The 4,115-nt window shown below is 38.0% G+C and overlaps 1 non-coding gene across 1 annotated transcript; it reads right to left on the bottom strand.

The window, feature by feature from the left end:
- Positions 1 to 2,110: 2,110 nt before the first annotated feature.
- On the bottom strand, positions 2,111 to 2,270 carry LOC134323730 (U1 spliceosomal RNA). Its single transcript, XR_010014110.1, has one exon. It is a non-coding gene; the product is annotated as a U1 spliceosomal RNA (small nuclear RNA).
- Between the last annotated feature and the right edge of the window lie 1,845 nt (positions 2,271 to 4,115).

The raw sequence follows: 4,115 nt of genomic DNA on the forward strand, positions 1-4,115 counted from the left end.
GGGCCACCACACACTTTTATTGTAGGACCAGGACAAATAAATTCATCCTGTTGTGAAAAGTATAGTAAAAAAAGATTAGCCAAACCAGTGATGTATGTTTCACCACAATTCCACAGAATTCAACAAAAATCATTGCTACAGTCCTGTGCTCCATCATCTAGATAAGGGACAGGGACCTGTGTTCATAACTTACACTCCCAGCTGACATTCGCACCAATATAAACATCTCAAGAACTATACACGCTGAAGTGCTAAATACTGTAAGTCATAACATTAAACCACCTCCTTGTTTCTACACACATTGTCCATTTTATCAGCTTCACTTACCATATAGAAGCACTTTATAGTTCTACACAGTTACTGACTGTAGTCCATCTATTTCTCTGCATGCTTTGTTAGCCCCCTTTCATGCTGTTCGTCAATAGTCAGGACTCTCCCAGGACCACTACAGAGTAGGTATTGCAGTGACAATGACATGGTGGTGGTGTGTTAGTGCGTGTTGTGCTGGTATGAGTGGATCAGACACAGCAATGCTGATGGATCACGTCAGGAATACTCCAAACAAGGTGCCAGTCCAATGAAGGGCTTCGGCTATATATAGAACGAGCCCAACCCCCAATACAATGAAATGCATTTTATCAATCCATTTGTCCATACAATCACTGTTTTTAAACTTTGGTTTTGCTGAACATAAATTAATAAATTAAAATCATTACATAATTTAATGAATTTCAAGCATGTTAAGGTTAAAACAAGTGCTCGTTATAGTGTCAGTATCTGAAACTACTTGGCAGGATTTCCCTTTGTCAAAGCAGCTATTGCTAAACAAATAATCCATCCATAGTGAGACTGTATTACACATGAAAGGGATCTGTTCTAGTGAGTTGAACTAATTGAACATCTGTAGGCACTTTTTCCCAATCTAATGTTTCGCCTAAGTAAAATGATTTGCATGTGCTCATGAACAGCTTTAGGAAGGTGTTTGCTATAATTAATTTTGCTGAGTGAACAAGCATTAAATCTTATTGTGGGTTTACATCTGTTCTCCAGCTCATTTATTTACATACATTTGATTTGTGGAACAGAGACAGAGAGTAAAGTATACATTTTCACTAAACTAAAAAGAGGGTGGCACAGTGGTATTGGTCCTACAGTCCAAAGACATGCAGTCAGGGTAATTAGAGATACTAAATTGCCCACAGATTTGAATGTCTGTATGAGTGTGTTTGCCCTGTGATAGCCTGCGAACTGTTGAGGGTGTTTCCTACCTTTCGCCCAGTGAATTGGACCCATCGTGACCCTGAAAAGGATAAAGTGGTGGTAAAACAGACAATGAATGAATGAATGAATACTAAAAAAGTGTCATGTAGAATTCATGTATCATACAAGATGTGGTTTGGTTTTTTGTTATTTTCTCTTTCACCAGGACCACAAAGTATCAATAATGTGCCTTTTAATTTGCAATTGGTGAATTTTAAGCTAGAATACATTATGTAACACTGGGTGGTATTCAGAAAAATATACACTTATTTTAATTGACTCTTTTTTAAATTAAAATGTATTGGTGCAGATTATTTTTATGGAGACCACCAAAAATAAGTCATTTTTATGTAAATGTATAAAGTGTAAACATTGGCTAAGCATTGATTTATGAAACAGCGGGTGGGGTGTGAGAGTGGTCTGTACTTTAAATGTTATGTAGTAAAAGTCCTTACATTTTCCAATACAGAGCACAAGGTCTCAGTTGGTAGAGTGGGGGCCACAAAGCACTATGGATCCTGGGTTCCTGGGTTTTATTTTACTTCCAGTCACTCGTTGTATGGAGTTTTGCATGTTATCTCTGTGTCTGCATGGGTTTCATCTTGGTTCTTCAGTTATAGTCAATGTTGGCTTGTTTACATTTTCTGACCAGTATCAAGTCCATTGTTGCCATGGATGTAATAATAATAATAAAGTTGCATTTATATAGTGCTTATCTAATACGCAAGGTCACTTTACACAGCAGGAAAAAGGAGAAAATAAGTACTGATGGAATAGGTAGGTTTTTAGCCTTTTTTTAAAAGGCCATGGATGGCTAGATGGATGGATGGATGGATGGATGGATGGATTATTGAAAAGAACGCAAACGCAGTCCCCCACTATCAGAAATTATGCAGTCGAGATTCCCACATTTGAGGAATTCACAGGGGTCAGCACAAGCGGAGTGCAATGAGCCTTGCCCTGGGTTAACCTTCTTCTTGATCATGGTCTCACCCCTGCCAGGTAAGTATGAGAGGGTTTTTTGAGTTTTAAAAGACTTTGTGATAATGAATTCGATAGCTTGGGTGCCATAACGCTAAATGATCTATCACCAGCAGTAACCAATCTGAAACTGACAGCAAGGTTGTTAAATAGACTGATGCTAGACCATGCAGACTTGTATGTCAGCAGAGGAACTTTAAACTGAATCCTGACAAGACTGGTAGTTAGTGTGGCTGATAAAGAATTGGGTGACATTGTTGAGAGTGTAAGTACTATTAGTGAGAGACAGAATGTCATGATGAGAGGACAGCTAAGAAATTGAAGAAGGAGAGAAGACTGTTTCAAAAGGAGATTGTTGATTTACTGCACCAACGTGAGACCAAGATGTTAACTGTTACTTCAACAAGCTTGTGGTAATAAACAGCAACAAGGACAGCCAGATACAGAAGTAACAGATAGACCAGAAGAATAAATTAAGTCCAGTGTTTGACCGTGTGAATGTGTGGGCATATCAACATGTGTCACGCTAAAACAATTCAGCAAAGACTCAAACTCAGCTGTTAGTAAGCAGCTAGTATCAACATGGATGTTAAAATCCCCAAGCATAATCATGGCTGGACATGCAGAACTGGCAAGTGTGAGTATCCCACAGAGGAGAGGAAGTTTGTGGAAGCCTTTAGTGGGCGATAGTTTAACAGGAACAGCACAGGAGTTATGCTGACCAGTTTCAGAGCCATAATTTTAAATGAATTTACCTCATGAAATTCACAGAGACTGACAAGTGAATCATCATAACAGTGAGACCTTAACCTGAAACCTGGGCTTAGCTAAATATCTAAAGCCACTAGGTGCAAAGACTGTAGATGGTCTCCAGGTTGTTGCCATGTCTCTGTGTTAATATCATAAGTAAGCCTTGTCCATGAAAGAGTGACAGCTTAATAGCTGTCTTAGTATATAGCAATTTAAGTCTGTTTTATGTGTCAGAGCAGTTTGGCGAGAACAGTGGGAGCGAGCAGTGTAGAGAGCAAAGAACATAAAAGTTAATTCGCCAAGAGCTGTAATGTGTTGTGAAGCACTGATTTCAACCATTAGACCAAGTCTGATGTCTGATGAGCGATAAACAGTAAGTCGGGTTCTGCAGTTCTGTATGTGCCAATGTGTTGCCCTATAAATGATTTTCATTTATTAACACAAAATATACATATTAGTAAGACCCTATTTTTGGCCACACACAGTCATTTGTCAGAGCTTCATCATTTATCTAAGTTTACCACAATGATATGCATTACCAAGAATGTTTGTGCCACAGTCAATGATATATCTAGAAAGTGCATTGAATGGTAGGAGTACTTCAAAAAATGAAAGGTGCAAGTTCCCTGTAAGCTTTATATTACTCTAATTATAATGATAATAGTGATAGCTGCACCACAATACATTTATGTCCAGAGTACTTGACGAATAAAATACATACTACAATTTTAATTCATATGGTTTACGTTATTAGGCGTCAAAGAGCATTTTTAAAAAGATTTTACATTTAGCAGTTTATCAGTGTGTTTTACTTTTAACAAATGTTGGATTGCACTGACATTTTACAGCTCAAAATCTCTGTAGGTTATCTGTAGAAAGAATGGAGGTGTGAAACTCTTTTAAAAATGTAATTTATCCCCACACCCCCTTACTTCAACAGATTACTAAGGCTGAAGTATAGAGAAGATAGCTCTGAAGACTGATGAGCCCTGTCTCTGTAACAGAAGATGTCTTATTAAAAACATAAGCTCCCATGCCTCTCCACTATAGAATGTATATGGGTCTCTATAGACTTGACGTGAATGTGATGGGATTGAAAAATAATAAAAGCACTGGTAGGAGTG

Source organism: Trichomycterus rosablanca, chromosome 11 (assembly GCF_030014385.1).
Source record: "Trichomycterus rosablanca isolate fTriRos1 chromosome 11, fTriRos1.hap1, whole genome shotgun sequence".
Classification (NCBI taxonomy): Eukaryota; Metazoa; Chordata; class Actinopteri; order Siluriformes; family Trichomycteridae; genus Trichomycterus; species Trichomycterus rosablanca.